Genomic DNA, 27,272 nt, shown 5'->3' with positions numbered 1-27,272 from the left:
ACTAATATCGGATCAACCCATAACACAACGAAATAGGGAATCAGGTGGACACATTATATGACAAATATCTTATATCGCAAAACCGGTGTAAGTAGCGGCATGGTCTAGTGGTTAACACGTATGATTTGTAAGCTTACGGTGCTGGTTCGAATACAGGACAAGCTACATTTTTCCCAAGCATGTTTTTACCTGGAGAAGGAAGAATACACCTAAAACTATTTGTATCATGATTTTCTCATGCACTTATACTGAGTACTTATTGACATTTTTCAGAGGATCTCATATTAAAGTAGACATTGAATCTATTAACATTGCAAAATGAATAAAGAAAACTCTTGCAAGGAAAATGAAACCAAAGTTGCCATCGTTAAAAACATCACAGTAACATATTTCTAACGGCTCATACATAGGGATCGAACCTACACCATACAAACATAAAAAGAATACAAGTCCGACACACTATACACTAGACTACAAATCTGTTATGAAAATAATGCATCATTTTTTGAGTTAAGAATACTACAATATACAAATTAACACCACTTATCGGATAATACACCTGCTTTACCTGTTTTTGGATTTTACCAAATCTGTTAAAATAAAATTATCGCGATCCATTAATACCTGTGGTTTTGCCTGCTAAAGTGTGACATGTGGCCATTAACTGTAACCTATTGTAATCATGGGTTGCATACACACCATAGAATTTGTATAACCATGGAGCAGGGCTTTAAGATAAAAGTGCAAATATACTTTGATGACACCATTTGTAGACAATCAATCAAAGGTACTAAGCAAAATGAACTCTCATACACCTTGTCTTAGTGGTGTTTTTAATAATCATTTTGAACAAACTGCAATATGTCCAGAACAGAGCAGCAGCTGCTAAAACTAGGACTGTCCTACTAACGTTCAATAAATTTTCGTTCCTTTCAGCAAAATGAATGCATGGGTCAATCCAATGTGACCAAAGAGCCACCTATATCAAACCCTAAATACAAAAATGTATTTTGAATAAAAATAATTCTATTTATTTTCGAGAAACCATGTCACTGGACTTTCCTTAAATTACATACATGTAATTTGGCATTCATTTGAAATGTGATAAGTACTATTAAATGTGAAATAGACAATCACTGAACTTTTCACGGAAATAGATCAATGTGGATGTAAATATTCTCACCAAGAAATATTTGAAGGTAAATTTTGGCAATTATGTTGACATACTTGAGCAAAAAAAAAAAGTCTGTTTCTGGTCTCCTGTCAAACAAGAGCACCGCCTTGCGGGTGCTGACGCTCATCTGATTTTTTTTGTGTAATAGAAATATTGTCCTACCCATGATTTTCTAAGTCTAAAAAGGGCCATCATTCTTGCAAAAAGCAGAATAGAGTTATGTTTCTTGATGTACAGTGTCCACTTATGATGGTGAAAAACTATTGCAAGTTTTAAAGCAATAGCTTGATAGTTTATGAGAAAGTTGACTTACACATAATACTCAACCAAGAAATGATTTTCTAAGTCCAAAAGGGGCAATAATTATTGCAAAAAGCAAGATGGAGTTATGTTGCTTGCTGTACAGGGTCAGCTTATGATGGTGAACAAGTGTTGCAAGTTTCAAAGCAATAGCTTAGATAGTTTAAGAGAAAAAGTTGACCTAAACATAAAACTTAACCAAGAAATCTGATATTTTCTAAGTCCAAAAGGGGCCATAAATCTTGCAAAAAGCAGGATGGAGTTATGTTTCTTGCTGTACAGGGTCAACTTATGATGGTGAACAAGTGTTGCAAGTTTTAAAGCAATAGCTTTGATAGTTTAGGATAAAAAGCTGACCTAAACATAAAACTTAACCAAGAAAACTGATTTTCTAAGTCCAAAAGGGGCAATAAATCTTGCAAAAAGCAAGATGGAGTTATGTTTCTTGATGTACAGGGTCTGCTTATGATGGTGAACAAGTATTCCAAGTTTCAAAGCAATAGCTTTGATAGTTTAGGAGAAAAGTTGACCTAAACATAAAACTTAACCAAGAAATCTGATATTTTCTAAGTACAAAAGGGGCCATAAATCTTGCAAAAAGCAAGATGGAGTTTATGTTTCTTGCTATACAGGTCAGCTTATGATGGTGAACAAGTATTTCCCAAATTTCAAAGCAATAGCTTTGATAGTTTAGGAGAAAAGCTGACCTAAACATAAAACTTAACCAGGCAACGCCGACGCAGACGCCGACGCCGACGCCGACAACCGCTCAAGTGATGACAATAACTCATCATTTTTTTTCAAAAAATCAGATGAGCTAAAAAACGAGGGTAGGTAGGTAGGAAAATGTTTTTGTTTTTTTTTAAGTCTGAAAGTTGTTGCTGTCGTTATAGCCCCTTTTTAACAGAAATGATAGGCATTGAACTAAAATCTGACTTTTTGATCTTTTATATTAGAAATAGATTAATACTGCATACATGTAGAATCTACTTTAAACTAGAAAATGCTTTTGTAAAAAAGCGCATGTCTCCCCCAATGCAAAGTCCTATAGGCAAGAAGTCAATAGGGGTCAGGAGCGAAAGTCAAAGAGACACTGATGGTTGGCTGCAATAGGGATCATCTACTTAGCATGTCCAGTCATCCCGCGTAATTTCAACACTCTTGGCCTAGTGGTTCTCAAGTCACTGTTCAGGCTCCTGTGACCTTGACCTTTGATCAAGTGACCTCAAAATAAATAGAGGTCATCTACTCTGCATGTCCAATCATCCTATTAAGTTTCAACATTGTAGGTCAAGTGGTTCTCAAGTTATTTCCAAAAAATGATTTTACATGAACAGGCCACTGTGACCTTCACCTTTAATAGACTGACCCCAAAATCAATAGGGGTCATCTACTCTGCATGTTCAATCATCCTATGAAGTTTCAACATTCTGGGTCAAGTGGTTCTCAAGTTATTGATCGGAACTGGTTATCAATGTTCAGGCCCGTGACCTTAACCTTTAAAGGAGTGACCCCAAAAACAATAGGGGTCATTTACTCTGCATGAACAATCATCCTATGAAGTTTCAACATTCTGGGTCGAGAGGTTCTCAAGTTATTGATTGGAAATGGTTTTCCATGTTCAGGCCCCTGTGGCCTTGACCTTTAACAGAGTGACCCTAAAATCGTTAGGGGTCATCTACTCTGCATGACCAATCACCCTATGAAGTTTCATCATTCTGGGTCAAGTGGTTCTCAAGTTACTGACCGGAAATGGTTTTCAATGTTCGGGCCCCTGTGACCTTGACCTTACACAGAGTGACCCCAAAATCGTTAGGGGTCATCTACTCTGCATGACTAATCATCCTATTAAGTTTCAACATTCTGGGTCAAGTGGTTCTCAAGTTATTGACCGTAGATGGTTTTCAATGTTCAGGCCCCTGTGACCTTGACCTTTAATAGAGTGACCCCAAAATCGATCGATAGGGGTCATCTACTTTGCATGTACAATCATCCTATGAAGTTTCAACATTCTGGGTCAAGTGGTTCTCTAGTTATTGATCGGAAATGGTTTTCCATGTTCAGGCCCCTGTGACCTTGACCTTTGATGGAGTGACCCCAAAATCAATAGGGGTCAATTACTCTTCATGACCAATCATCCTATGAAGTTTCAACATTCAGGGTCAAGTGGTTCTCTAGTTATTGATCGGAAATGGTTTTCAATGTTCAGGCCCCTGTGACCTTGACCTTTGACAGAGTGACCCCAAAATCAATAGGGGTCATCTACTCTTCATGATCAATCATCCTATGAAGTTTCAACATTCTGGGTCAAGTGGTTCTCTAGTTATTGATCGGAAATGGTTTTCAATGTTCAGGCCCCTGTGACCTTGACCTTTGACGGAGTGACCCCAAAATCAATAGGGGTCATCTACTCTTCATGACCAATCACCCTATGAAGTTTCAACATTCTGGGTCAAGTGGTTCTCTAGTTATTGATCGGAAATGGTTTTCAATGTTCAGGCCCCTGTGACCTTGACCTTTGACGGAGTGACCCCAAAAACAATAGGGGTCGTCTACTCCAGCAGCCCACAACCCTATGAAGTTTGAAGGTTCTAGGTCAAATGTTCTCAGTTATTGCTCGAAATGAAGTGTGAATACGGACGGACAGGGCAAAAACAATATTCTCCTGGGGAGACTAATTATATAAACAAGAATACTATCAATCGTATAAAATGCAATACTTCTTATACATGTACTTGTATACCTATAATATTTTAAAATAAAGCAGATTTAATCTTTAATGATTTCGAAGAATTCATACTTTTGTTCAAATTTCATATATGTTTGTGATATTCTGATATAAACTTTACAAGAATTAAACTTACATTAATTTCCAGAGATTGGTAGCAGATAAATTTAATTAATCATTATCAAAAACAGAGACATGATGGCCTGATTGTCTCCTCTTCCACATGACCTTTTGATATGACGTCGTTTTTTCTATTATTTGACATAGTGACCTAGTTTTTGAGCTCATGTGACCAGTTTTGAACTTGACCTAGATATTATCAGATAAAAATTCTGACCAATTTTCATGAAGATCCATTGAAAATATGGTCTTAGAGAGGTCACAAGTTTTTTCTATTATTTGACCTATTGACCTAGTTTTTGAAGGTACGTGACCCGTTTTGAACTTTACCTAGATATCATCAAGGTAAACATTCTACAATTTTCATGAAGATCTCATGAAAAATATGGCCTCTAGAGAGGTCACAAGTTTTTCAATTTTTAGACCTACTGCCTAGTTTTTGACCGCACGTGACCCAGTTTCAAACTTGACCTAGATATCATCAAGATGAACATTCAGACCAACTTTCATACAGATCCATGAAAAGTATGGCCTCTAGAGAGGTCACAAGGTTTTTCTATTATTTGACCTACTGACCTAGTTTTTTAAGGCATGTGACCCAGTTTCAAACTTGACCTAGATATCATCAAGGTGAACATTCTGACCAATTTTCATGAAGATCCATTCAAGGGTATGGCCTCTAGAGAGGTCACAAGGTTTTTCTATTTCAAGACCTACTGACCTAGTTTTTGATCGCAGTTGACCCAGTTTCAAACTTGACCTAATATCATCAAGAATAACATTCAGACCAACTTTCATACAGATCCCATGAAAAATATGGCCTCTAGAGAGGTCACAACGTTTTTTCATTATTTGACCTACTGACACTAGTTTTGATGGCACGTGATCCACTTTCGAACTTGACCTAGATATCATCAAGATGAACATTCTGACCAATTTTTATGGAGATCCATTCACAAGTATGGCCTCTAGAGAGGTCACAAGATTTTTCTATTTTTAGACCTACTGACCTAGTTTTTGACCGCACATGACCCTGTTTCGAACTTGACCTAGATATCATCAAGATGAACATTCAGACCATCTTTCATACAGATCCCATGAAAAATATGGCCTCTAGAGAGGTCACAAGGTTTTTCTATTATTTGACTACTGACCTAGTTTTTGATGGCACGTGACCACTTTCGACTTGACTAGATATAATCAAGATGTGAACATTCAGACCAACTTTATACGATCCCATGAAAAATATGGCCTCTAGAGAGGTCACAAGGTTTTCTATTATTTGACTACTGACCTAGTTTTTGAGATACTCACCCTTTGAACTTGACCTAGATATCATCAAGTGAATCAGACATTCTCACTACAGAAATCTCATGAAAAATATGGCCTCTAGAGAGGTCACAAGGTTTTTCTATTTTTGACCTACTGCCTAGTTTTTGACGCATGTGACCCAGTTTCAAACTTGACCTAGATATCATCAAGATGTAACATTCAGACCAACTTTCATACAGATCCCATGAAAAGTATGGCCTCTAGAGAGGTCACAAGGTTTTTTTTATTATTTGACTACTGACCTAGTTTTTTAAGCATGTGACCCAGTTTCAAACTTGACCTAGATATCATCAAGTGAACATTCTGACCAATTTTCATGAGATCCATAAAGGGTATGGCCTCTAGAGAGGTCACAAGGTTTTTTATTTCAAGACCTACTGACCTAGTTTTTGATCGCATTGACCCAGTTTCAAACTTGACCTAATATCATCAAGATAACATTCAGACCAAATTTCATACAGATCCCATGAAAAATATGGCCTCTAGAGAGGTCACAACGTTTTTTCATTATTTGACCTACTGACCTACTTTTTGATGGCACGTGATCCATTTCGAAACTTGACCTAGATATCATCAAGATGAACATTATGACCAATTTTTATGGAGATCCATTCACAAGTATGGCTCTAGAGAGGTCACAAGGTTTTTCTATTTTTAGACCTACTGACCTAGTTTTTGACCGCACATGACCCTGTTTCGAACTTGACCTAGATATCATCAAGATGAACATTCAGACCATCTTGATACAGATCCATGAAAAATATGGCCTCTAGAGAGGTCACAAGGTTTTTCTATTATTTGACCTACTGACCTAGTTTTTGAAGGCACGGACCCACTTTCGAACATGCCCTAGATATCATCAAGATGAACATGCAGACCAACTTTCATACAGATCCCATGAAAAATATGGCCTCTAGAGAGGTCACAAGGTTTTTCTATTATTTGACCTACTGACCTAGTTTTTGATGGCACGTGACCCACTTTCGAACTTGACCTAGATATAATCAAGATGAACATTCAGACCAACTTTCATACAGATCCCATGAAAAATATGGCCTCTAGAGAGGTCACAAGGTTTTTCTATTATTTGACCTACTGACCTAGTTTTTGAAGATACGTCACCCTGTTTTTAACTTTACCTAGATATCATCAAGGTAAACATTCTCACTAATTTTCATGAAGATCTCATGAAAAATATGGCCTCTAGAGAGGTCACAAGGTTTTTCTATTTTTATACCTACTGGCCTAGTTTTTGACCGCATGTGACCCAGTTTCAAACTTGACCTAGATATCATCAAGATGAACATTCAGACCAACTTTCATACAGATCCCATGAAAAGTATGGCCTCTAGAGAGGTCACAAGGTTTTTTTATTATTTGACCTACTGACCTAGTTTTTTAAGGCATGTGACCCAGTTTCAAACTTGACCTAGATATCATCAAGGTGAACATTCTGACCAATTTTCATGAAGATCCATTCAAGGGTATGGCCTCTAGAGAGGTCACAAGGTTTTTCTATTTCAAGACCTACTGACCTAGTTTTTGATCGCAGTTGACCCAGTTTCAAACTTGACCTATATATCATCAAGATAAACATTCAGACCAAATTTCATACAGATCCCATGAAAAATATGGCCTCTAGAGAGGTCACAACGTTTTTTCATTATTTGACCTACTGACCTACTTTTTGATGGCACGTGATCCACTTTCGAACTTGACCTAGATATCATCAAGATGAACATTCTGACCAATTTTTATGGAGATCCATTCACAAGTATGGCCTCTAGAGAGGTCACAAGGTTTTTCTATTTTTAGACCTACTGACCTAGTTTTTGACCGCACATGACCCTGTTTCGAACTTGACCTAGATATCATCAAGATGAACATTCAGACCATCTTTGATACAGATCCCATGAAAAATATGGCCTCTAGAGAGGTCACAAGGTTTTTCTATTATTTGACCTACTGACCTAGTTTTTGAAGGCACGTGACCCACTTTCGAACATGACCTAGATATCATCAAGATGAACATGCAGACCAACTTTCATACAGATCCCATGAAAAATATGGCCTCTAGAGAGGTCACAAGGTTTTTCTATTATTTGACCTACTGACCTAGTTTTTGATGGCACATAACCCACTTTCGAACTTCACCTAGATATCATCAAGGTGAACATTCTGACTAATTTTCATGAAGATCTCATGAAATATATGGCCTCTAGAGAGGTCACAAGGTTTTTCTATTTTTAAACCTACTGACCTAGTTTTTGACCGCACGTGACCCAGTTTCAAACTTGACCTAGATATCATCAAGATGAACATTCAGACCAACTTTCATACAGATCCCATGAAAAATATGGCCTTTAGAGAGGTCACAAGGTTTTTCTATTATTTGACCTACTGACCTAGTTTTTGATGGCACATAACCCGCTTTCGAACTTGACCTAGATATCATCAAGGTGAACATTCTGACCAATTTTCATGAAGATCTCATGAAATATATGGCCTCTAGAGAGGTCACAAGGTTTTTCTATTTTTAAACCTACTGACCTAATTTTTGACCGCATGTGACCCAGTTTCAAACTTGACCTAGATATCATCAAGATGAACATTCAGACCAACTTTCATACAGATCCCATGAAAAATATGGCCTTTAGAGAGGTCAGAAGGTTTTTCTATTATTTGACCTACTGACCTAGTTTTTGATGGCACGTGACCCAGTTTCGAACTAGGCCTAGATATCATCAAGGTGAACGTTCTGACCAATTTTCATGAAGATCTTGTGAAATATAGGCCTCTGAGAGGTCAAAAGGGTTTTTTTCTATTTTTAGACCTACTGCCCTTAGTTTTTGACCGCACGTGACCAGTTTCAAAACTTGTCCTAGATATCATCAAGATGAAATTCAGACCAACTTCATACAGATCCCATGAAAAGTTGGCCTCTAGAGAGGCCCACAAGGTTTTCTATTATTTGACCTACTGACTAGTTTTTTAAGGCATGTGACCCAGTTTCAAACTTGACCTAGATATCATCAAGGTGAACATTCTGGCCAATTTTCATGAAGATCATTCAAGGGTTATGGCCTCTAGGAGGTCACAAGGTTTTTCTATTTCAAGACCTACTGACCTAGTTTTGATCGCAGTTGACCCAGTTTCAAACTTGACCTATATATCATCAAGATAAACATCCAGCCCCAACTTTCATACAGATCCCATGAAAAATATGGCCCCTAGAGGGTCACAACGTTTTTTCTTATTTGCCCTACTGACCTACTTTTTGATGGCACGTGATCCCTTTCGAACTTGACCTAGATATCATCAAGATGAACATTCTGACCAATTTTTATGGGGGATCCATTCACAAGTATGGCCTCTAGAGAGGTCACAAGATTTTTCTATTTTTTAGACCTACTGACCTAGTTTTTGACCGCACATGACCCTGTTTCGAACTTGACCTAGATATCATCAAGATAAAACATTCAGACCTTTCTTCATACAGATCCATAAAAAATTAGGCCTCTAGAGAGGTCACAAGGTTTTTCTATTATTTGACCTACTGACCTAGTTTTTGATGGCACGTGACCCACTTTCGAACTTGCCCTAGATATCATCAAGATGAACATTCGGGACCAACTTTCATACAGATCCATGAAAAATATGGCCTCTGAGAGGTCAAAAGGTTTTTCTATTATTTGACCTACTGACCTGTTTTTGATGGACATACCCACTTTCGACCTGACCTAGATATCATCAAGGTGACATTCTGACCAATTTTCATGAAGATCTCATGAAATATATGGCCTCTAGAGAGGTCACAAGGTTTTTCTATTTTAATCCTACTGACCTAGTTTTTGACCGCACTTTGAACTAGTTTCAAACTTAAACCTAGATATCATCAAGATGAACATTCAGACCAATTTCATACAGATCCCATGAAAATTGGCCTTTAGAGAGGTCACAGGTTTTCTATTATTTGACCTACTGACCTAGTTTTTGATGGCACGTGACCAGTTTCGAACTAGGCCTAGATATCATCAAGGTGAACGTTCTGACCAATTTTCATGAAGATCTTTTGAAATATATGGCCTCTAGAGAGGTCACAAGGTTTTTCTATTTTTAGACCTACTGACCTAGTTTTTGATGGAACGTGACCCAGTTTCGAAACTGACCTAGATATCATCAAGGTGAACATTCTGACCAATTTTCATGAAGATCCATTGAAAATTATGGCCTCTAGAGTGGTCACAAGGTTTTTCTATTTTTAGACCTACTGACCTAGTTTTTGGGCGCACGTGACCCAGTTTCGAACTTGACCTAGAATTTACGAAGATGAACATTCTGACCCATTTTCATAAAGATCCCATGAAAACTGTGACCTCTAGAGATGTCACAAGGAAAAGTTTACGCACGGACGGACGGACGACGGATGACGGATGCTGCGCGATTACAAAAGCTCACCTTATCACTTCGTGACTGGTGAGCTAATAAAAAAAAATGCAATAATAATTATTTAAAGATAGTTTTCTCCCTAAACACTGATCCTGCCTCTTAAAAATTAACCATTGAAAATACCTGTCAGACACTATGGCTCTGCCATTTTAATATTAAAACATGCAAAATATAATATGAAACAGATTATTTTTGACACTATTCACCCACACAACAAGTTAATCATGATACTGGCGAAATATGTCATCAACTAATTTGTGATCTGGAACTATTGTAAGTTAAGTTTTTGGCCGTTTTATAATGCAAACAAACTTTAAATCGAAGCCCCAAACCTGATGAAGCCGGCAACACGGGCGCTGCCATCTTCGATATAACTGCCATCCAATCAGAATTGCCCCAGGACTTTCCGTAGGTTCTGAAACTCAAGAGTCATTGACTCTTCTGCTTAAATTTTCAAGGTCAAAATCAGACTTTCAAGAGTCAAGATCAGCTTTTCATTGATCAAGCTATACTGTTATAAATGCAACTTCCACAGACTTTATCTAAAACAAGTGCATTGGACATTACAGATTTTTTTAAGCAATTCATTCTATAGTTCTCTTATTTAGCCTAAAAGTGGGTGGGGTTTGGTGGCTTTACATGTTTTTATTCTCGAAAAATGCTTCAAAATAAGAGCTGCTTTTGCAACAGTTATCATATTTTTCTTAAATGCAGACATTTCATTGGCTTTTTATTTAGATTGTACTAAAAAATCTTGTAAAAAATGATAAAATGTCCGAAAATCATGGTCGCAAAAACAGATGACAAATATGAACAAGAGGGCTAAGATGGCCCTAGGTCGCTCACCTGAGAAACACACCATAACAGTGTTAACATGTTTGACCTAGTGATTTCATAGAAAAAAAAATATTCTGACCAATTATCATTAAAATTGGAGCAAAAATCTTGAGAATAAACAAGTATTTTCTTTGATTTTACCTAGTGACCTAGTTTTTGACCCCAGATGACCCATATTCAAACTTCACCTAGATTTCATCAAGGCTATCATTCTGACCAAATTTCATGAAGATCATTTGAAAAATACAGCCTCTATCGCATACACAAGGTTTTTCTTTGATTTGACCTAGTGACCTAGTTTTGGACCCCGGACTAACCATATTCGAACTTGGCCTAAGATTTCATCAAGGCAACCATTCTGACCAAATTTTATGAAAATCCAGTGTAAAATGCAACCCCTATTGCATACACAAGGGTTTTCCTTGATTTGACCTAGTGACCTAGTTTTTGAGCCCAGATGACCCATATTCAACCATGACATAGATTTCATCAGGGCTATCATTCTGACAAAATTCCATGAAGATCAGTTGAAAAATACGGCTGCCTCTATCGCATACACGAGGTTTTTCATTGATTTAACTTAGTGACCTACTTTTTGACCCCAGATGACCCATATTCAAATTCAACCTAGATTTTATCAAGACTATCATTCTGACTTAATTTCAGGAAGATCAATTGAACAAGAGATCACAGAGTGATCTTGGCGCCCACCAATGTGCCATTTTTGAGTGTTCCAAATTTCAAGACTTATTGACAAGCTCAAGGTCAAATTTCATTTCCATACACAACACTGTGCATGTGGTTCAAATTCGAAAGCTGTAGCTTGAGAAATGTGAAAGTAGGTCACTAGATCAATTTCAAGGTCAAAGTTCTTTGTACACAAAACTATGCATGTGCATCAAGTTTGAAGGCTGTAGTTTGAGAAATTTGAAAGTAGGTCACTAGGTCAATCTTAAGGTCAAAGTTTAATTTGGTACACAAAACTATGCAAGTGGTGCAAATTTGAAGCCTGTATCTTCAAAAATGTGAAAGTAGGTCACTAGGTCAATGTCAAGGTCAAAGTTTGTTTCGGTACACAATCCTATGCATGTGGTCTAAATTTGAAGCCTGTAGCTACAGAAATGTGAAAGTAGGTCACTAGGCCAATCTTAAGGTCAAAGTTCATTTCAGTATACAAAACTATGCATGTGGTCCAAATTTGAAGGCTGTAGCTTGAGAAATGTGAAAGTAGGTCACTAGGTCAAAATCAAGGTAAAATTGTATTTCAGAATACAGAACTATGCATGTGGTCCAAATTTGAAGCTTGTACCTTCAAAAATGTGAAATAGGTCACTAGGTCAATGTAAAGGTCAAAGTTTGTTTCGGTACATAAAACCATGCATGTGCTCCAAATTTGAAGGCTGTAGCTTGAGAAATGTGAAAGTAGGTCACTGGGTCAAAATCAAGGTCAAATTTCATTTCGGAACACAAAACTATGCATGTGGTCCACATTTGAAGCCTGTACCTTCAAAAATGTGAAAGTAGGTCACTAGGTCAATGTCAAGGTCAAAGTTTTTTCGATAAACAAAACTATGCATGTGGTCAAAATTTGAAGGCTGTAGCTTGAGAAATGTGGAAGTAGGTCACTAGGTCAAAATCAATGTCAAATTTCATTTCGGAACACAAAACTATGCATGTGGTCCAAATTTGAAGCCTGTACCTTCAAAAATGTGAAAGTAGGTCACTAGGTCAATGTCAAGGTCAAAGTTTTTTCCGGTGCACAAAACTATGCAAGTGGTCCAAATTTGAAGGCTGTAGCTACAGAAATGTGAAAGTAGGTCACTAGGTCAAAATCAAGGTCAATTTATGTCAATGTTCATCTTGCCACTCAAAACTATACATGTGGTCCAAATCTGAATGTTGTAGGTTTTTGACAAGAAGATTTTAAAAGCTTTTTCCTATATAAGTCTATATGAACCATGTGACCCCCGGGGGCGGGGCCATATTTGACCCTAGGGGGATAATTTGAACAAACTTGGTAGAGAACCACTAGATGATGCTACATTACAAATATCAAAACCCTAGGCTTTGTGGTTTGGACAAAAAGATTTTCAAAGTTTTTACCTATATAAGTCTATATAAACCATGTGACCCCAAGGGCGGGGCCATATTTGACCCTAGGCGGATAATTTGAACAATCTTAGTAGAAGACCACTAGATGATATCACATGCAAAATATCAAAGCCCTAGGCCCTGTGGTTTTGGACAAGAGGTTTTTCAAAGCTTTTCCCTATATAAGTCTATACAAACCATGTGACCCCGGGGCGGGGCCATATTTGACCCCAGGGATATAATTTGAATTATCTTGGTACAGGACCACTAGATGATGCTTCATACCAAATATCAAAGCCCTAGGCTCTGTGGTTTTGGACAAGAAGATATTAAAAATTTTTCCCTATATAAATCTATGTAAATTATAAAAATAAACAAAGGGCCATAACTCACTCAATAATTGTTGAACCAGTCTGATTTTCAGGGGGACACAACTGGAGTACCAATACATCATTCTGACAAAGTTTGGTCAAAATCCCCCTAGTAGTTTCTGAGGAGATGCGATAACGAGAAATTGTTAACAGACGGACGGACGGACCATGGACGCAGAGTGATTTAAATAGCCCACCATCTGATGATGGTGGGCTAAAAAAATATTACAGGTAGTCCAAATCCTTTTGTTGTAGCTTAGAAAACAAGAAAGTAGGGCAGTAGGTCACACTGATGGTTTTTCCTATATAAGTATATATGTAAAACTATGGACCCCCCGGGAAGGGCCTCTTTTTCACCCCAGGGTAATAATTTGAACAATCTTGGTAGAGGACCATAAGGCAATGCTACATACAAAACATCAAAGGCCTAGGTCTTGTGGTTTAAGACAAGAAGATTTTTTTTTTTTTCCCTATACAAGTCTTTTTGAATCAGGTGATCCGGGCCTGGGCGGGGAAATATTTAACCCTAGGGGGATAAACTGAACAAACTTGGTAAAACAAGCAAATTCGATGAATTGGTATCCCCTGCCGAAAGGGTTTGTGGTGAGGAATGGCAAAAAAATATATCCGGCAAAAAGTTAAGGATGTTAATAAGAAGCAAATAATTTCATTAGTCAAAATCAGTTTAACAGAAAACAAATGTTTGATTAAAGAGTACATAATAAATGTATGATACTTTGATCCTGACTAAAGAATTTATTTTGAATGGGATATGCTTACTGTAATAAGCTTAGCTTTTAAAATTAAATGCAGTTAATTGAAATGTGAGCTTGAAGTTTAACTGGAACGAAATATTGTCTTTGAGTGGTTTGGCACCAGGTGTTGCTGTTTAACATGTACATTTGAGCTTAAAGGAACAGATATCCTTAAGAGAACACAATCAAGTAAGATATCTTGAACATGGCTGAGGGCTTGTGCAGTCACAACTTAACATGTTGAAGGTTTGAACATTTAAAAAAAAAAAAGAATGGAAATATATATATGTATATATATAAATATATGCACATATTTATTTTTTAGGGGGTGGGGGTGTGGGGGAACAGGTGAGGAAACAAAATTTCACATGCTGATTATAAATATTGATGGAAAATTAAAAATGAAAAAAAAAAAAAAAAAAAAAAATGGTACAACTTGCATGTTGATAAATATTCATCAAAGGTTTTAAAAAAAATCTAAAATATGGAATGAAAAAAAAAAAAAAATATATAATTTTTTTTTTGGGGGGGGGGGGGGGGGAGGGGGGGGGGGGGGTGTGACCAAGGCAAGTGGGTGACCAGGTGTGGGTGCGCAACTTCACATGTTTATAATAAATGTTCATAGAAAAGAATGAAAGAAATTTAATGAAATTCTGCCAGATGGTAAGTTTGTTATGTACAAATATGTGAATTTTTAGACAATTAAAGGGCAATAACTCTGAAGTTACAAAAGAAATCCGTACGAAATTGTGTGTGCACAACCACATTATAATGCTCTAAATTCTGTTTAAGTTTCATAGTTCAAGGTCAAATATATCAAAAGTTATGATGCAGAAATTGCCATATCTATAGTACCTTATATAGTTAACACTAGAAACTTCTAAGGGCCATAACTCTGGTGTTACTCGGGCAATCTGACTGAAACTTGATGGGCCCCATAACCTCGTATATGAAGTTTGTTTGAAAAAAATCTAAAATAAGGAATGAATTTTTAATTAAATTTTTTTGGGGGGGGGGGGGGGGGGGAGGGGGGGAGGGGTGTGATCAAGGTAAGGGGGTGACCAGGTGTGGGTACACAACTTCACATGTTTACAATAAATGTTCATGGAAAAGAATGAAAGAAATTTAATGAAATTCTACCAAATGGTAAGTTTGTTATGTACAAATATGTGGATTTTTTTATAATTAAAGGGCAATAACTCTTAATTTATAAAATAAATCTGAACGAAACTGTGTGTACATAAACACATTATGGTGATCTAAATTCTGTTTAAGTTTCATAGTTCTAGGTCAAATATATCAAAAGTTATGATGCAGAAATTGCCATATTTATAGTACCCTATATAGTTAACACTAGAAATTTCTAAGGGCCATAACTCTGGTGTTACTAGGGCAATCTGACTGGAACTTGACGGGCCGCAAAAACTCATAGTGGTGAACATGTATATGAAGTTTTATATAAATATTCCTAACCATTTCCTAGATATGGCTCCGGACGGACGGACGGACAACGCCAAAACTGTGGTTTTGGACAAGAAGATTTTCAAAGTTTTTTCCTATATAAGTCTATGTAAACAATATGACCCCCAGGGCGGGGCCATATTTGACCCTAGGGGGATAATTTGAACTAACTTGGTAGAAGGCCATTAGATGATGCCACATACTAAATATCAAAGCACTAGCTACTGTTGTTTTGGACAAGAAGATTTTCAAAGTTTTTCCCTATATAAGTGTATATTAGCCACTGACCCCCTGGGCAGGCCATATTTAACCCTGGGGGGATAATTTGAACAATCGCAGTAGAGGACCACTAGATGATGTTACATAAAAAATATCAAAGCCCTAAGCGCTGTTGTTTTGGACAAGAAGATTTTCAAAGTTTTTCCTATATAAGTCTATCTAAACTATATGACCCCAGGGTGGGGCCAAATTGGACCCTAGGCGGGATAATTTGAACTAACTTGGTAGAGGACCATTAGATGAGATTTTTTAAAGTTTTTCATTTCGGTTGCCATGGCAACCAGAGTACTGCATGGATTTGAATTCTTTGGCCAAGGATCATTCCTGTGAAGTTTAGTGTCAATCTGCCCAGTGGTTTTGAAGAAGAAGATTTTTGAAATTTACAATATAGACATATAGGAAAAATAAGCCCCGCCCCCTTGTGGCCATGTTTTTTAAGGAAACAGAATGGCTTAGGCAATTTTGGTAGAGGGTCACCTAGAGATCATTTCTACAAAATATTTTTGAAATCCGGCCAACAGTTTCTGATAAGAAGATTTTCAAAGTTTCTCCTTTAGGTTGCCATGGTTACCAGAGTTCTGCATGGAATTAAATTCTTTGGGCAATTTTGAAAAGGGGCCATCCAAGCATCATCCCTGTGAAGTTTGGAGTAAATCTGCCCATTGGTTCTGAAGAGGAAGTTTATTTTTGACAAATTGTTGACACACAACACACGACGGACATCGCGCGGTCACAAAAGCTCACCTTGTCATTGCGTGACAGGTGAGCTAAAAACGTAAAGGTGGATTATCCCTGATAAAAAGTTTAGGGTTGGAGGTAAAACAAGAGATCAAAGAGTGATCTTGGTGCCCACCATTGAGCCATTTTTAAATGTTCCAAATTTCAAGACTAGCTCAAGGTCAAAATTCATTTTGGTACACAAAACTATGCAAGTGGTCCAAATTTGAAGGCTGTAGCTTGAGAAATGTGAAAGTTGGTCCCTAGGTCAAAATCAATGTCAAATTTCATTTCGGAACACAAAACTATGGATGAAGTCCAGATTTGAAGCCTGAATCTTCAAAAATGTGAAAGTAGGTCACTAGGTCAAAGTCAGGGTCAAAGTTTATTTCAGTCTACAAACCTATGCATGTGGTCCAAATCTGAAGGCTGCTGCTACAGAAATGTGAAAGTAGGTCACTGGGTAAATCTCAATGTCAAAGTTCATTTCTGTACACAAAACTATGTATGTGGTCCAAATTTGAAGGCTGTAGCTTGAGAAATGTGAAAGTAGGCCACTAGGTCAAAATCAAGGTCAAATTTCATTTCGGAACACCAAACTATGCATGTGGTCCTAATTTGAAGCCTGTACCTTCAAAAATGTGAAAGTAGGTCACCAGGTCAATGTCAAGGTCAAAGTTTTTTTCAGTAAACAAACCTATGCAAGTGGTCCAAATATGAAGGCTGTAGCTTGAGAAATTTGAAAGTAGGTCTAGTGACCTAGATCAAGATCAAGGTGAAAGTTCAATTTGGTACACAAAACTATGCATGTGGTCCAAATTTGAAGGCTGTAGCTTGAGAAATGTGAAAGTATGTCACTAGGTCAATATCAAGGTCAAATTTCATTTCGGAACACACAACTATGCATATTGCCCAAATTTGAAACCTGTACCCTCAAAAATATAAAAGTCACTAGGTCAATGTCAAGGTCAAAGTTTATTTTGGTACACAAACCTATGCACGTGGTCCAAATTTGAAGGCTGTAGCTACAGAAGTGTGAAAGTAGGTCACTAGGTAAAGATCAAGGTCAACTCATGTCAAAGTTTATCTTGCCACTGAAAACTATACATGTGGTCCAAAGTTGAATGTTGTAGGTTATAGACAAAAAGATTTTTAAAGTTTTTCCCTATATAAGTCTATATAATCCATGTGACCCCCAGGGCGGGGCCATATTTGACCCTAGGTGGATAATTTGAACAAAGTTGGTAGAGAACCACCAGATGATGATACATTACAAATATCAAAGCCCTAAGCTTTGTGGTTTGGACAAGAAGATTTTCAAAGTTTTTCCCTACATAAGTCTATATAAACCATGTGACCCCCGGGGCGGGGCCATATTTGACCCTAGGGAAATAATTTGAAAAATCTTGGTAGAGGACCACTAGATGATGCTACATACCAAATATCAAAGCCCTAGACCCTGTGGTTTGGACAAGAAAATTTTCAAAGTTTTACCCTATATAAATCTATGTAAATTATAAAAATAAATGAAGGGTCATAACTCACTCAAAAATTGTTGAACCAGTCTGATTTTCAGGGGTACACAACTAGGGTATTAATACATCATTCTGACAAAGTTTGGTTAAAATCCCTCTAGGAGTTTCTGAGGAGATGCGATAATGAGAAATTGTTAACGGAAGAACGGACGGACCACGGACTACGGACGCAGAGTGATTTGAATAGCCCACCATTTGATGATGGTGGGCTAAAAAAGAGGGTCGGTTGGGAGACTGGAAACGGAATTTTTTATTTTTTTTGACCTTGTAGTGAACAATATTCTTTTCTTTATATTTCATAACTAACGTTGTTCTATTTCCATATTTGGAAAATCCTAGAAACTGGAAGGCGATCAGGCGTGTCTGCTTACATTAGTTTACAGTAAATTGAGTATAATGAAAATAAATATTGTTTCATAAAAATACATCTACTGTGTGGCGAGAAGTTACAAAGCACTGTGTTTTTGGCATGTGTTACTCTTATGTTGTTTTGTGGCTGGGGTTGAATAGGTTTTGCCCATAGTACCTGGCGCAATCTAGTTTTGTATTTCATACTGCTTTGTATTGCATATTGCTTCATATTGCGTATTGCTTTGTATTACGTTATCAACCCTCTAGCATGCAACTTACTGCTTTCCTTCATGCAGTGGTTTTGGTATGTGGTAACCCGTCATTCCAGGTAACTATCATACTGTGACTACTGTCTCCAAAATTGCTGTGCATTGCCACATTATGTTAAAGATAGTCAGTATTGCTACCTCGTTATGAAAATGCAGAGTTATGTTATGTTGAAATTTGTCAGTATTGCTACCATGTTACAACAGTATAAATTATATGTGACAGTGCAGAGTTTCAGTTGTAAATAGTTTGCAGATATTGGTAAGACATGCCTTGTCTCCTTCCGGATACTTTATTTGCATACTTGGTAAGATACATCATCAAGTATATCTCTGTTTTTGAGTGGCCAGTACAATACCCAACATTTTATTCATTTAGTAAATGTTTTATTTGTATGATTTGTAACATCTTAAAATATCAACATTATAATATGAAATTTTATCATGTAGTAATATAAAAGGTATAAAGCAGGATTTATTTTTTATTTTTTCCAGTATTAAAATATTCTTAATAATTTGAACAAGGCAGTCTGAAAGCCAGCTATATCCCCCACCATTGTTATGGTTAGTGAAATGGTTGATGGTATTGGGTGGAAGCATTAAACATTCAAGTTGTGACCTTGCCTTTAAGCAGGTAGTCGTGAATTTTGAATTCTGCACATTGTCTTGATAAGGGGGATATTACAGCCAAGTCATATCAAAATCCTTCAAGGGGTTTAGGAGATACAGAGCAGACATAAAATGGAAGGCTCAAACCTTTGCCCTTGAGTTGTGACCTTGACCTGAGCCAACATGGCTGACTCATGAGTTCTGCACATCATCTTGTTGAGATGATCAATTGACCCAAGTTTCATGAAAATCCTTTAAGGGGTTCAGGAGCTACAGAGTGGACACAAAAAGTAATGCTCAAACATTTGTCGTTGAGTTGTGACCTTGACCTTAAGCTGACATGACTGACTTGTGCGTTCTGCACATCTTCTTAATGAGGTGATCATTTGACCCAAGTTTCTTGAAATTCCTTCAAGGAGATACAGAGCAGACACAAAATGGAAAGCTCAAACATTTGACCCAGAGATGTGACCTTGACCTTGGCCCTGAGTTGTGACTTTGACCTTGTGACAACATGACTGCATCATGAGTTCTGCATATCGTCTTGATAAGGTGATCATTTTAACCCCGTTTCATGAAAATCCTTCAAGGGGTTTAGGTGATACAGAGCAGACACAAAATGGAAGGCTTGAACTTTTGACCTTCACTTGTGACCTTGACCTTAAGCTGACATGGCTGACTCATAAATTCTGCACATCGTCTTGATGAGGTGATCATTTGATACAAGTTTCATGATTATCCCCTAAGGGGTTTACGGGATACAGAGTGGACACAAAATGGAGGGTTCAAACCTTTGACCTTGACTTGTGACCTTGACCTTCAGTCAACATGGCCGACTTATGGGCTCTGCACATTGTCTTGAAGAGGTGATCATTTGACCAGTTTCATGATTATCCTTCAAGGGGTTTAGGAGATACAGCGCAGATATGAAATGGAAGGCTCAAACCTTTGACCTTCAGCTGTGAAATCAACCTTGAGCAAACATGGCTGACTTATAGGTTCTGCAAATTGTCATGCTAAGGTGATCATTTGACCAAGGTTTCATGAAAATCCTTCAAGGGGTTTAAGAGGTATGAAGCGGACAAAAAATGTTATGGACGGACAGACGACAGACGGAGACCATTCCTATGACCCCCCCCCCCCACCACTTGTGGCTGGGAATTAACAAGCAAATTTGATAAATTGGTATCCTCCGCAGAATGGGTTTGTGGTGAGGAATGGCAAAGAAATATATCCGGCAAAATGTTAAGAATGTTACTCAAACACAAATAATTTCATTAGTCAGGATTAATTTAACAGAAAACAAATGTTTTAAGTGTAAATAATAAATATATGTTACATTTTGATCCTGACTAATGAAATTATTTTGAATGGAATATGTTTACTGTAATAAGCTTAGCTTTTCGAATTATATGGAGTTATTTGAAATGTGCGCTTGAAGTGTAACTAGAACGAAATATTGTATTCGAGTAGTTTGGCACCAAGTGTTGCTGTACATTTAAACTTAAAGGAACAGAATCAAGTAAGAAATCTGGAATGTGGGTGGTGGCGGAGCTGAGGGGTGGGTGGGTAGGTGTGGTTACAACTTCACATGCTGATAAATATTCATGAAGGTTAAGAAATTTAAACAAAAAGTAATGAAAAACAAGAGCTCCACCAAGCGGGGCAATATACGCCTGAAGGGTTACATCTGAGGATAGGAGCAAAATTTAAAGAACTTGACTGTTGAAGCCCAAAGGACAGGAAAAACAAAGTCCACAAAAAAAAACTAACCAGGTACAGGTATGTCAAAATACACCTAAAAATTTGAGATACCATCCATGTTGTACCACAGAAAAGTGGTCTCGGTTTTTCCCTACGGTCAATAATAAAAAAGTTTCAAAATAACCTTTTTTATAGTAACATAAAAGGGAAGTAATTCAAAATTTTTTTATTGTAAGTGAACAAAAACGGGATCTACCAAATAACAAGAGGGCCAAGATGGCCCTAGGTCGCTCACCTAAGAAGCACTCCATAACAGTGTAAAACATGTTTGACCTAGTGATTTCACGGAAACAAATATTCTGACCAATTTTCATTAAGATTGGACCAAAAAATTGGTCTCTTGTGATAAAACAAGCATTATCTTAGATATGACCTAGTTTTTGACCCTAGATGACCCATGTTCAAACTCAACCTAGATTTTATCAAGGCAATCATTCTGATCAAAATTCATGAAGATCAATTGAAAAATACAGCCTCTATCACATACACAAGTTTTTTCTTTGATTTGACCAAGTGACCTAGTTTTTGACCTCAGATGACCCATATTCAAATTCGACCTAGATTTTAATTAAGGCAATCATCCTGACCAAATTTCATAAAAATCAATTGAAAAAAACAGTCTCTATCGCATACACAAGATATTTCTTTAATTTGACCTGGTGACCTAGTTTTTGACCTCAGATAATCCATATTCAAAATCGACCTAGATTTCATCAAGGCAATCACTCTGACCAAATTTCATGAAGATCAATTGAAAAATACATTCTCTATTGCATACACAATGTTTTTCTTCGATTTGACCTAGTGACCTAGTTTTTGACCCCAGATGACCCATTTTCGAACTTGGTCTAAATTTCATCAAGGTAATCATTCTGACCAAAATTCATGAAGATCAATTGAAAAATACATTCTCTATCGCATACACAAGGTTTTTCCTTGATTTGACCTAGTGACCTAGTTTTTGACCTGAGATGACCCATTTTCAAACTCGGCCTAGAATTCATCAAGGTAATCATTCTGACCAAAATTCATGAAGATCAATTGAAAAATACCGCCTCTATCGCATACACAAGGTTTTTCTTTGATTTGACCAATTGACCTAGTTTTTGACCTGAGATGACCCATTTTCGAACTCGGCCTAGATATCATCAAGGCAATCATTCTGACCAATATTCATGAAGATCAATTGAAAAATACAGCCTCTATCGCATACACAAGGTTTTTCTTTGATTTGACCTAGTGACCTAGTTTTTGACCCGAGATGACCCATTTTCGAACTCGGCCTAGATTTCATCAAGGTTATCATTCTGACTAATATTCATGAAGAAGAATTGAAAAATACAGCCTCTATCGCATACACAAGGTTTTTCTTTGATTTGACCTAGTGACCTAGTTTTTGACCCGAGATGACCCATTTTCGAATTCGGCTTAGATTTCATCAAGGTTATCATTCTGACCAATATTCATTTGTTTTTTTTTTGTTTGTTTTGGGTTTAACGCCGTTTTTCAACAGTATTTCAGTCATATAACGGCGGGCAGTTAACCTAACCAGTGTTCCTGGATTCTGTACCAGTACAAACCTGTTCTCCGCAAGTAACTGCCAACTTCCCCACATGAATTATCAGAGGTGGAGGACTAATGATTTCAGACACAATGTCGTTTATCAAATAGTCACGGAGAACATACGCCCCGCCCGAGGATCGAACTCGCGACCCCGCGATCCGTAGACCAACGCTCTTACCTACTGAGCTAAGCGGGCGGGCTGACCAATATTCATGAAGATTAATTGAAAAATACTGCCTCTATCGCATACACAAAGTTTTTCTTTGATTCGACCTAGTGACCTTGGCTAGTTTTTGACCCGAGATGACCCATTTTCGAACTCGGCCTAGATTTCATCAAGGCAATCATTCTGACCAATATTCATAAAGATCAATTGAAAAATACAGCCTCTATCGCATACACAAGGTTTTTCTTTGATTTGACCTAGTGACCTAGTTTTTGACCCGAGATGACCCATTTTCAAACTCAGCCTAGATTTCATCAAGGTTATCATTCTGACCAATATTCATGAAGATTAATTGAAAAATACAGCCTCTATCGCATACACAAGGTTTTTCTTTGATTTGACCTAGTGACCTAGTTTTTGACCCGAGATGACCCATTTTCGAACTCGGCCTAGATTTCATCAAGGTTATCATTCTGACCAATATTCATGAAGATCAGTTGAAAAATACAGCCTCTATCGCATACACAAGCTAAATGTTGACGGACGACAGACAGACGACAGACAGACAGGCGACGGACGCCGGACATCGAGCGATCAGAAAAACAAGAGCACTGAAATGCAGAGCAATATAGTATAGAAACAAAGCAAAGACATATATGACCTTTGGCCCCTAACTGTGACCTTGATCTTGAAAGAGTCATCCGAAACATGTTCTTTGCGCGTCGTCTCGGTATGGTGAACATTTGTGCCAAGTTTCTTTGAAATCCTTCAAGCAGTTCAAGAGTTATAGAGTGGACACGAAACAAACTGATATGACCTTTGACCCCTAAGTGTGACCTTGACCTTTGAGCAACACATCGAAAACATGTGCTCTGCACGTTGTCTCGGTGTGGTGAACATTTGTGTCAAGTTTCTTTGAAATCCTTCAAGGGGTTCAAGAGTAACAGAGCGGACACAAAATTGCTAACTGATGGACAGACACCGGGGTATAACATAATATGTCCCTCATTCGGGCGTATAGAAATGTCTTTTTTGTGGGGGGTATGGGGGGTGACTGGGTGAGGGTACAATACTTCACATGTTGATAATAGATATTGATGGAAAATTAACAAGTGCTGTCACAAGAGACAGCGCGCTCGACTATTTCGATGCTGGATAGTGAAACTGGGCACATCTGAGGAAACAGGAACTGTCACTGGAGTGTTTAATGACTCCAATGGTGGATGAAGATATTTCACAATAGCTTGAGTCTGTGTCAAAATTATTAAGTAATAAAGAGAGGTAAAGATAAAGATAAAGTGTATCAAAACACTATATAAATATAATTCTAAGCAAAAAGGGGGCATGATTCATAAAATATTGGTGCAAGAGTTATGCACCTTGTGTCATATGATGTGGAACAACTACTTCAAGTTTGAATCAAATGCATTTCATAATAACTGAGATATAGTGAAAATGCATCAAAATTAACCTTAAATTCTAAGTAAAGGGGGAATAATTCATGAAAAATTGGTGCCAGATTTATGCATCTTGTGTCATATGACGTGGGTGATGATGTTGAACAATTATTTTAAGTCTGAATCAAATCCATTCAGGAATAAAACAGATAGAGTGAAAGTGCATCAAAACTTTAACCTGAAATTCTAAGTAAAAAGGGGGAATAATTCATGAAAAATTGGTGCCAGAGTTATGCACATCATGTCATATGATGTGGCTGATGACGTTGAACAATTGTTTTAAGTTTAAATCAAATCCATTCAGTAATAACAGAGATAGAGTGAAAGTGCATCAAAACTTTAACTTGAAAATCTAAGTGAAAAGGGGGGATAAATCATGAAATATTGCTGCCAGATTTATGAACCTTATGTCAGATGATGTGGGTGATGATGAGGAATAACTATTTTAAGTTTGAATCAAATCCATGAAGTAATTACAGAGATAAGAAGAAAAAAGAGAAAGTGTAAAAAAAACTTTAACCAAGGTGGGGATGCGGAAGGACGCTGAGTCGATTAGGATAGCTCTCCTTATACTTCGTATAGTCGAGCTAAAAATGAGGAAAAAAATGTTCGGGTAGGGGGGAGGAGGTGTTTGAGTGAGAGATGCTGCATGATCAGAGTGGTGGGGGTGACTGGGTGGAGGAGCCAGGTGGAGGAAGGGTACAACTTAAGAAGTTGATAAATGTTCATGAAACGTTTCAAAATAACGAATGAAAAAAAAAAAAAAATGGTGCGGGGGGAACCACATGTTTACAATAAATGTTCATGGAAAAAAATGGAAGAAGTTTAATGAAATTCTACCAATTGGTTAGTTTGTTAAGTACAAATATGTGGATTTTTAAACAATTAAAGGGCACTCTGAAGTTACTAAAGAAATTGTGTGTGCACTTCCCCATTATGGTGATCTAAATTCAATTTAAGTTTCATAGTTCTAGGTCAAATATATCACAAGTTATGAAGCAGAAACTGCCATATTTATAGTACCCTATATAGTTAACACTAGAAACTTTTAAGGGCCATAACTCTGGTGTTACTTAAGCAATCTAACTGAAACTTAACGGGCCACTTAACCTCATAGTGGTAAACACGTATATGAAGTTTTATCTAAATATTCCCAACCACTTCCTAGATATGGCTCCTGGTGGACGGATGGAAAGACAATGCAAAAACTATATCCCTCCGCCTTCTATGGGGGATAACAACCTTGACAGAGAGTTACATATACTTAGGACCATTTGTGTGATATTATTTTGAAATCAGACCAGCGAGGAAATGTTTTTAGAAGATTTTTCTATTTTTCGCTGTGGCTGCCCCTTTTTGCAACCAAACAACTTTGAAAAAGGAGCAAAGAAAAAATCCAGACCAAGTTTCATCAACTTCAATCCAATTTTTTCAGATGAGATATTGTTTAAAGAAAAGTGTGGATGGACGGATGCTGGATGGTGAGTGATAACAATAGCTCTGCCTCAGCACTTTGTCCTCAGGTGAGCTTATAAAAAGAGAAAATTTGTTTGTTTAACATTAAGATTACAAGAGGGTCATGATGACTCTGGATCGCTCACCTGAGTAATATGAGCTAAATGTTTCAAATGTCAAACTGATGATTTTTGGAATTTTTTTGGAAGATTTTCCGATGTACAATCAAGTAACCTCTGGGGCGGGGCCAATTTTACCCCGGGGGTCATGACTTGAACAAAGTTTGTAGAAGTCTACTAGGCAATGTTACATATCAAATATCTAAGATCTAGGCCTTCTGGTTTATTTTTAGCAAATTTATGAAGATTTCCCTATGCACAATCAAGTAACCCCTGGCCCTGGGTCAATTTGACCCTTGTGTGGGGGGGGGGGGGGGGGGGGGCGGTCATGATTTGAATAAATTTTGTAGAGGTCCACTAGGCAATGCTACATGTCAAATACCTAAGCTCTAGGCCTTCTGGTTTATTTTTAGAAATTTTTTGAAGATTTTCCTATATAAAATCAAGTGACCCCTGGGGCGGGGTCAATTCTGACCCCGGGGCTCATAATTTGAACAAATTTTGTAGAGGTCCACTAGGCAATGTAACATATCAAATATCTAAGATCTAGGCCTTCTGGTTTATTTTTAGAAAATTTTGAAGATTTTTCTATGTACAATCAAGTAACCCCATGGGGCAGGGTCAATTTGACCTCGGGGGTCATGATTTAAATAAATTTTGTAGAGGTCCACTAGGCAATGCTACATGTGAAATATCTAAGCTCTAGGCCTTCTGGTTTATTTTTAGAAATTTTTTGAAGACTTTCCTATGTAAAATCAAGTGACCCCTGGGGCGGGGTCAATTTTGACCCCGGGGGTCATGATTTGAACAAATTTTGTAGAGGTCCACTAGGCAATGTTACATGTCAAATATCTAAGCTCTAGGCCTTCTGGTTTATTTTTTTTTAATTTTTTGAAGATTTTCCTATAGAAATCTATGTAAAAATCATGTGACCCCTGGGGTGGGGTCAATTTTGACCCCGGGGTCATGATTTGAACAACTTTAGTAGAGGTCCACTAGGCAATGCTACAGGTCAAATATCTAAGCTCTAGGGCTTCTGCTTTTTGAGAAGAAGATTTTTTAAGATTTTCCTATGTAAAATCAAGTGACCCCAGGGGCGGGGTCAATTTTGACCCTGGGGGTCATGATTTGAACAAAATTGGTAAAGGTCCATTAGGCAATGCTTCACACCAAATATTTAAGCTCTAGGGCTTCTGGTTTTTGAGAATAAGATTTTTAAAGTTTTTCCTTTCGGTTGCCATGGCAACCAGAGTTCTGCATGGAATTCAATTCTTTGAAAAAAATTTGTAGAGCTTCACCCAAGGAACATTCCTGTGAAGTTTGGATGAAATTGGCCTAGTGGTTTATGAGGAGATGTTGTTTAAAGTAAAAGT

The 27,272-nt window shown here is 37.4% G+C and overlaps 1 protein-coding gene across 1 annotated transcript in view; it reads right to left on the bottom strand.

The window, feature by feature from the left end:
• The window catches only part of LOC123530115 (uncharacterized), a 379,601-nt gene that overhangs the window by 72,574 nt on the left and 279,755 nt on the right, over positions 1 to 27,272 (bottom strand). The gene's annotated exons all lie outside the window — the stretch shown is intronic.

Source organism: Mercenaria mercenaria, chromosome 1 (genome assembly GCF_021730395.1).
Source record: "Mercenaria mercenaria strain notata chromosome 1, MADL_Memer_1, whole genome shotgun sequence".
Lineage (NCBI taxonomy): Eukaryota > Metazoa > Mollusca > Bivalvia > Venerida > Veneridae > Mercenaria > Mercenaria mercenaria.
Note: the sequence above shows the minus strand (reverse complement) of the source record. Positions and strands in the feature narration are given on the sequence as shown.